The 8,115-nt window shown below is 43.2% G+C and overlaps 1 pseudogene; it reads left to right on the top strand.

Annotated features, from left to right (window-relative positions):
- Positions 1–5,718: 5,718 nt before the first annotated feature.
- On the top strand, positions 5,719–5,876 carry LOC126285643 (U2 spliceosomal RNA; annotated as a pseudogene).
- The last annotated feature ends 2,239 nt before the right edge of the window (positions 5,877–8,115 follow it).

The following is an 8,115-nucleotide window of genomic DNA, read 5'->3' as shown; positions in this document are numbered from 1 at the left end:
CTCTTTCTGGCTAGAGGGTCTCAATGTACTCAAGGAACACACAAGTGCGCAGTAAGGAAACACAACAACTTACCTAGCAACCGCTCCGATTGAATGGAACAAACAACTTTACAAAATACGATATCTCCTAAACAACTCGCACTACAATCCTACAACAAAATCCATCGAAATTCGAATTTACATTTAGTTTGTTAACGTCAGTAGGCCCTATTCCATTTTAAAAAGTCAATGTTTGCACAACAAATACACTTTCTAAATATTAATACATTCTTTTTATTGGCTAAGAATACGAGCCCCTGACAATCAATCCATTCTGTGAAAACTACAGCTAGTGTAATAAGATGAAATGTCCGTGTCTCCAATATCAAGCACCCCTACAGGAACAGAACACTGTTCCTGGATCACGGTAAACGTAACTTCTAACCAGAAATTGAATCACTAACCATATTTTGCTGTACTTTCAAATTTACAACACTAAAGTAAATTTCGCACGTGAATACAACCGTTAGAATACAAAGCTTTTCATTTATATCATAAACAAATGCCTCAATTGTTAACTGCAAAACAGGAACCTCTTAATATTTGCCAATTACAGTGTCATCTACCACGAGTAGAAAACAATGGTTTGAGTAAACCCTTTGTACTTTTGGCGTACAATCAGAAAAGGACAAACATGAGTGATTCCCTTTTGAAAATACAAAGTTGATCACCCCGACGCAGCAGGAGTGCTTAAGAAGTGGTCAATTGTAGCACAAACATATGACCCCTTTCCTAACAGTAACTTTTTATCTAGCACAGGGGTCTGCAAACTACGGCCCGCGGGCCGAAACCGGCCCGCGAGGGCCAGCGAACCGGCCCGCGTTAGCTGGCCGGGCATCCCAGGTATCAGGCTCACCATGTATTTGAGGTGGTACCTATACTGCCAACAATTGAGTTTCGAGGCCTATCGCGACCAATACACCGCGACATTGTAGCGAGTAGCAGAGCCAAACTTAGTGTTGCGTCGCTTGAAATAAGAATACGTTGACATACTCTACCTCTGTTACGTCTTGCAGTAATAGTGTTGCTAACAATGATTTTGAGATTCCGTTAACAGGACGCTTTCGTGAAGAATGTGCAGTGACATACTTGTTTGTCGGTGAAATTCGCCAGAATAAAATACGCCAGAATTTCGGTAAGATACGCCCACCAATCAAAATTATGTAATTAAATAAAAACCGTTGTTGGTATCAATGCTAGCTATTCCCACAACCTTAGATTTTTGCGATTTCATCTTTCCTTTAGCCTTACATTACGGTGATCGTGGAGTGCTAGGGTGCTTTAATCCCACTAGGTAGATCTTGGCCCTTACGACTTCGTGGAGGAGTCAATGTGGCCCGCGGACTAAAAAGTTTGGAGACCCCTGATCTAGAACAATCTTTTGTTCTTGTACGATACGTCGTTTTCGAGATACTTGGTTCTCACACTGTATATGCAGGGTGTTTCACAACTCATGTTACACCCTGCTACAAGTTGTTGAGGAAACTGGGTAGATCAAGTTTTACACAGGAACTCATGTCTGCAAATGCCATCCAACGACGCTACAGAGCGACAAGGTTAAAATACAGGAGGTGTGTTCCACAGTAGCGAAGATGAACAAGTGCTCACAGCTCTGGAGGTATGCATTTTAGAGCCCACGTTTACTGGACATTTTTTCCTTGTTTTGATCCATACTACCACATCTGAAAGTTGTCTACTCCATAGTCTCAGAAATGACACCACAGTTACATATGTTCCACTGTCAGAGGTATCAGATCGGTTTTACCTTACAACTTCCGACTCGCTCGTTTCCGGTACACGGAACCTTACCTGAGGTTGATTCATTTATTCTTCTACATCATTCTACAAAGCTGATAACATCATCACAAATCACACTGTATGTGCATATGTTTACAGGCGCCGGCGCCTATAACAAGGCGTTCTGTAGCGTTGGATGACGTTTGCAGACATGAGTTCCTATGTAAAACTTGATCTACAAAGTGCCCCCTACAACATCTGAAAGTATAGAACGTGAATATGTAGCTCAACCCATCCAAAATCCAAGAAATACTGCTTGGTCCTTCTATGCTCATTGGTGCGAAATATCTTTAACGATAAATGGGGCAAACAGCAAATTTTTACCTTCAGCAATGAGTCTAGAAGTAATAATAGCGAAGATAGAACTCTAAAATGCTCGAAGCAAGTAACTGCAATGTGCATGAAGGCATCAGCACCTCTCCATGTTTTCCAAAAATATAAAACCTCTTCCCTCTTGATCTGAAAAAGAAACTTTTACAACTACTTACATTTCCAATTACTGATTATAGCGCTGTAATCATGCAAGGTCTTTCTCAGAAGCGCCCACGGTGCCTGGAACTGGTTATGAATGCCTGTGCTCGTTGTACCTGCGATGTTCGACTCTTTGACCATCTTTCACCATAATATGCACAGTTTTCCTTGCTAGTTGCGGAGAAGGACAGAGATTTACATACTATCTGTCTTCTGTATGTACACACGCTGTCCACCATATCTGCGCTCAACCTTAACGATCTTGTCTGAGCAACATGGCAGAAAATATCTCTTATCATCACAGCAAAATTCTTCCTGTCTCATTTCCTCACTCAATCACTTTCTTGAAGTCCTTCTTAGGAGCAGGAACTTGACACTGGAATAACCTCCCACGTTATATTAGAGAACATATCCAGCTTCAGAAGACAATTAATGATACACCTCCAGGAGCAAAAATAATGACTGTCATTGATAATGGAGAAAAGCTGATTTTGGGCCATTTGGTTTGTGCAGGTTGCATACATTCAGGGGTAAATTAAGCTACCATTATATTAATTCCTTCATGATTTCCCTGGGATTCATTTATGACACCATGCCAGTTGATTTATGATCCCCCTTGGGATAATTCATCCTCCTGAGAAACACTCCATACTCTTGCCCCCTCTCCCAGTCCTCCTGGAAAATTCCCTGCTCACCCATCCTCCATTGCCCTCTCGCCCTCCCCCCCCCCCCCACTCGCCATAACTTACCCCACTCCCCCTGTAATCACTTATCTGGAAAATGGCGGTTGAAAGAGTCAGTCTGTGCTGAGATGCTGGAGAGGAAGGCTCTCACTACACTTGATTACATCACTGTCAGTTGACATAATAATACACTGTTCAGATCAATTTGCGTATTCTTTATTTAATTAGTTTGCCAGAGGGAGGACTCCTCCCCTCCTCATCCTCCACTTTCCATGAGGTAATAACTGTAAGCATCAAGGAATAGGATGAAGTGCGATATATTTGCCCCATTTTGGGCTGCCCATGCTTGTGTCAGCCGGTCATTGACAGGGCATATTGTCATCTGCATCTGCCGGCCAGATGCTACTGCCACTTGTAGGACACCAAGCACTGACAGCTTCATTCACTGTGGAAGCCTGCAGGCTAATGGTGCCCACCAAGATTATGTGAACGAGCGAGCGCCACTATCACTGCCACACGGTGGCCAGCGTAACTACTGTGAGACCGAAAATGTGCGAGGTGTCCTTCTTCATACCAAAAAGATAAACCATTGTCGGGGGCAACACAATCTACTGATAGAAGATGCATGCCAGTACTGGTCTAAGCAGATGCATGTGTCTACCCACTCAGTTGACGAACGTTTGTGTGTTCCGCCCTGAACAAAGCATCAAACGAAGCAATTCTGTTGACCAGGAACTTCCAGACACGCTTCCTGTCATAGTCTCTCTCAATTGGTTACTTCTTGTTCGTCACCCCCTCCCCCATTTGTGAACTGGTGGGAAGAGTTCAGTCTGCTTTCGGCTGCTAGTTTTGGATGACCTTATGACGTGAAATGGGCAGTAAATTCGGGCAATATATTGTTTATTTAATTGAGTAATTAAATGGGTAGATAATGGTAGGCTGTAGTTCTCTGTTGTTGCTGTTGTGGTCTTCATTCCTGAGACTGGTTTGATGCAGCTCTCCATGCTACTCTATCCTGTGCAAGCGTCTTCATCTCCCAATACCTACTGCAACCTACATCCTCCTGAATCTGCTTAGTGTATTCATCTCTTACTCTCCCTCTACGATTTTTACCCTCCACGCTGCCCTCCAATACTAAATTGGTGATCCCTTGATGCCTCAGAACATGTCCTACCAACCGGTCCCTTCTTCTAGTCAAGTTGTGCCACAGACTTCTCTTCTCCCCAATTCTATTCAATACTTCCTCATTAGTTACGTGATCTACCCATCTAAGCTTCTGCATTCTTCTGTAGCACCACATTTCAAACGCTTCTATTCTCTTCTTGTCCAAATTATTTATCGTCCATGTTTCACTTCCATACATGGCTACACTCCATACAAATACTTTAAGAAATGACTACCTGACATTTAAATCTATACTCGATGTTAACAAATTTCTCTTCTTCAGAAACGCTTCCCTTGCCATTGCCAATCTACATTTTATATCCTCTCTACTTCGACCATCATCAGTTAATTTGCTCCCCAAATAGCAAAACTCCTTTACTACTTTAAGTGTCTCATTTCCTAATCTAATTCCCTCAGCATCACCCGACTTAATTCGACTACATTCCATTATCCTCGTTTTGCTTTTGTTGATGTTCATCTTATATCCTCCTTTCAAGACACTTTCCATTCCGTTCAACTGCTCTTCCAAGTCCTTTGCTGTCTCTGACAGAATTACAATGTCATCGGCGAACTTCAACATTTTTATTTCTTCTCAATGAATTTTAATACCTACTCCGAATTTTTCTTTTGTTTCCATCACTGCTTGCAGTTCTCTGTCTTATGGCGGGAAAAATAACCCACACTCATGACGTAGTAGGACGAAGGGGGAGCTGGAAAAATTGCAGTGTCAAAAATAGCTTAAAATGGTCCATTTGCACTACCCCTTCAAATTAATTGTTTAACAGTTTACAGGTGTCACATAGATCACTTAAAAAAACTCACTACCATCTAATGGAGTTTCTTCTCTGTAATAAAAAATTGCAACGCTTAAGCCGACTGCAGGGCTGTTGGGAGAGGACTAGAGGCTGGTCCCTGCGTCAGCCACCCCAGCAGTTACAGATCCATCTCCAAATATCCACATCCGGGCCACACCAGATGCTTAGAGGCTAATGAGACTGTCGCCACTACCGTCTCGCCATCAACCGATCAATTTACATGGGGTTAATTTTCGTCTATCGCAAACACTCACGATATTGAATCTTCTCAAATTTCCATGTAAAAATCAGAGAATTCACACAACACAAGCCCACTTCGCTGCCGCTCAGTCACCATACTGGCTAGTTCTCTATTCAGACGCCCATGCAGGTGTAGGCAACAGACGACTAGCCAGAATTTTTCTTTGTACCTATTGGTCACGTAAGACTAAGCCGTGGCTTCCAGTCGGTCAAAGCCTCGTAGCCACTCCCACTACTGATCACAGCACATTGGCAAACAAACAGTTATGACTTCGACGTGTACGGTAGTTCTTACAGCAATTCCACCCCTGTCATAGACCCCCCCCCCCCCCCAAAAAAAAAAAAGAAATCCACTTTAACCAAGACGAAATGGGGATGTTTCTCTCCACACAAATTTCCCATGTGAAACGTCGATTCCTTCCTTTTATACAAGTTATTTTCGAAGAAAATCGCTAAATTATCGTTACTAGTTGTGAAAATCCGGTACAACAGCATTATATAGGCTACGCTTCGTCTAATTACTCTTTTATCACGTAAAAAATCTGTTCTTCTCAGCTTAACATCTGTTACATCCTGCATCGCAGGATTGGAATATTAAACTCACTTTTGGCTCGTGACAGAGAACATGCTCTACCGACTGTGCGGCTGATCCCGGCGGAGATTCGAGTCCTCCCTTGAGCACGAGTGTGTGTGTTTGTCCTTCGGATAGTTTAGGTCAAGTAGTGTGTAAGCTTAGGGACTGATGACCTTAGCAGTCAAGTCCCATAAGATTTCACACACATTTGAACATGCTCTACCTCTGTCACAGGATGCCTCCTCGCTTTCAAACTCTCTTAAGCTAGGCAAAAGACTCGTCACTTATGAAGTCTCTCAAGGTAGCAGCACAGAGGAATTGTAAATTTTAGGTTAATACTACTTACCACTTCATTAATTTGTTAATATTTCCGATTTAATTACGATGGCCCTCTCGCCCTGTGTGGGTGGGAGGTTGACATTTCGTTAAAAGATCTCACTGCCTGATTACCACTCCAACCTGCGATTTACCCTGTACATCCATAGTACTCTCACCCTACTCCCACCCGCCAAACACCACGTCATTGATATCAAATTGACTGACTAATTAATTAAACTGATCATGAGAGTCCCTTTTGCACGGTGAGTAATTTTTTTCCTGCGATCACATTACACTCGCCAGGTGACGATTATGGACGCTTCTGTGATGTCCTTAGTGGCTTCCCACAGGCTAGGTAGTCCTTTCTCTGATACCAAAATAGATGGCAACCCATCGTCAAATAAATCCATCGCTAAATACGTTCTGTCTGTCGTTTGCCTTGTCGTGCTGATGGAAGTAAATCACTTACAATTCTGGTATATTGCTCCCGAACTATTCCCGCTGAGACCCGTCAGTCTACAGGGGCAGTAGGATGTTTCAACACAATGCCTCCACCCACGTTCCGGCCACCTCCACAAGGTCGCATGCGAGCGGCCGCCAGTGCGCCACAGATCGCGAATCCCTATCCACTTTTCTGGGGCTGTACCGCTCAAGAACGACCAACCGCAGGCAATCACCATGCCAGGCAGCTGTTAACCATTCCAGCCCTGTAAAAGTTGTCGTACTCTTCTCAGTAGGTTGGTTGGTTTTGAGGAAGGAGACAAGACAGCGTGGTCATCGATCTCATCGGATTAGGGAAGGATGGGGAAGGAAGTCGGCCGTGCCCTTTCAGAGGAACCATCCCGGCATTTGCCTGGAGTGATTTAGGGAAATCATGGAAAACCTAAATCAGGATGGCCGGACGCGGGATTGAACCGTCGTCCTCCCGAGTGCGAGTCCAGTGTCTAACCACTTCTCAGAAGGACTAGGCGCTTAAATGTCACTGAATGCCAAGGTTTTGGACCTCCTCCAATCTGCAAACTGAAACATTCTGAGATGTGTTTTCAAAATATGCCGGAGAGGCTTACCCAGTGGACAATAGCAAAAAACCCGTCTGCAACTGCCTCATCCCAACCGTGTAGGAGACTGCAGACTTGCGTTTCCCTCACAATAAAGACTTGTAGAAGAATTTCTATTGACCAAATTAGTGTATGGATGCTTTGAGAACTCAGATGGGAACCCCAGACGGAAAGGCAATGTTTTTTTCGAGGAACAGTATTAAGAACCGAGATTTGAAGCTGACTGCAGAAGGAGCCTACCGCCGCGAACATAAATTTCACGTAATATACGAGAAACTAGTGCTCATACAAAGACATATGCAGAGTGTTTTCTTTTCCTCCCTCTACTTGCGAGTGAAACAGAAAAGAGATTGATTATAGCGGTAACGGGTACCCTCCTCCACGCACCCTATGATGGCTTGCGAAGTATTCATATATAGGTAGATGTAAATTTAGTCCACTTACTAAGACATCAGTCCATCTACTTATAGGCACACAAAACTCATGGAAGAATGTTTCTGTAATATTATACTTCAATTTTATTTGCCTTGCGTATTCCCCGTATGGATTTCTTCCAGCTTTCTGCCTTCTCTTCTTAGCTTACGCCTTGTCTGCCATTCCTACACACATGTCACTTTTCTCCAAAGGTCTGTTTAATAATAATGCACGTATGATCTATCAGTCCTATGATCATGAACATGTTTACTGTTTTGTATTTCTTCTATAGCCATTCTTAATTTGCCATTTTGCGTTTCTTATCAGTCGCACTTTTTTAGACGTCAGTTTTATTTTCTGAATTTTTATAATTCCGTCTTTCTACATCTACATCTACATTTATACTCCGCAAGCCATCCAACGGTTTCGAGCGCGCACGGAGGCTTTCAGACAGTCGTTCTTCCCGAATCTCTCTATTTTTACATTCGTGATCTCCTCGGGAGGTATAAGTATGGGGAAGCAATATATTCGATAGCTTATCC

The sequence above is a fragment of the Schistocerca gregaria genome, chromosome 8, assembly GCF_023897955.1.
Source record: "Schistocerca gregaria isolate iqSchGreg1 chromosome 8, iqSchGreg1.2, whole genome shotgun sequence".
Taxonomy (NCBI): Eukaryota; Metazoa; Arthropoda; class Insecta; order Orthoptera; family Acrididae; genus Schistocerca; species Schistocerca gregaria.
Note: the sequence above shows the minus strand (reverse complement) of the source record. Positions and strands in the feature narration are given on the sequence as shown.